The following is a 930-nucleotide window of genomic DNA, read 5'->3' as shown; positions in this document are numbered from 1 at the left end:
GTTTAATGCAGAACATGAATGCATTTGACCTGCAGTTACAAATGCATAAATAATGTTTTGATATATTAAACATAAAACATTGAATACTGATATTTGAAATAATTAAAAAATGAAAAGATACTTTAAATGTGAAATTAAAACCAACAGTAGGTGGCAGCAAGTCACTGTTAATAAGCGAGTCATTGCGAATGAACCGAATCACTTAAACGAGTGATTCATTCAGGAACAAAACGCTGTCATGGTGCTCAAAGACACAAAACAGCGCTGTGGCTGTGTTTGGAATTATTTTTGTTGGCGAAATAGTGCAAAAACAGGAAATAGTAAGTCTCTTAATAAAACTTCTAGTTTATTGAACTGTTGTAAAAAATCAATATCACATTTGTATATGGGAATTTTTGGAGAAAAAAGGCACTCTTCATGTGAAATTGATTAACTATATGAAGTGGTATAAATATACTGTCAGACTCTGTTTTGTGGTTGTTTTGCTCCTCATGTGCCTTCCTTTCCCATGTTTAATTTGTCCCAGGTGTTTTCCTTGATGTTTCATTGCTCCCAGGTGTGTCTCGTCATCCCCTCCTCCTGTGTGTATAAATAGGGTTCCCTGTGTGTGCTCCAGCGTCCGGTATTGTTCATGTCATTATGTATAGCGTGAGTGTTCCATGTTCCGTTGTGTCAATTAAACCCAGTTGGATTGATGTACTCCTCGTCTCTCTCCGTTCCTTGCTCCTCAGTCCGCTCAGCAGTGCACCCGTGACAAAATACTGGACCTAAACCGAAAGTGAGCGGCGACTTTTTCCTCGCGTTTGTTTTTCCCCGCCTTTTTGACAGTTTTTGTTTCCTGGTTTTCCCCCACCCCGCGGCGATGGAAATTGCCGCTCGCGTCGCCACCCTAGCTCGCCGCGATCTCCCCTTCTATGAGTACGCCCGGGA

The sequence above is a fragment of the Sinocyclocheilus grahami genome, unplaced genomic scaffold, assembly GCF_001515645.1.
Source record: "Sinocyclocheilus grahami isolate Dianchi unplaced genomic scaffold, SAMN03320097.WGS_v1.1 scaffold1716.1, whole genome shotgun sequence".
NCBI classification, from domain to species: Eukaryota; Metazoa; Chordata; class Actinopteri; order Cypriniformes; family Cyprinidae; genus Sinocyclocheilus; species Sinocyclocheilus grahami.
The sequence above is the reverse complement of the archived record's forward strand: the minus strand, read 5'-3'. Positions refer to the sequence as shown.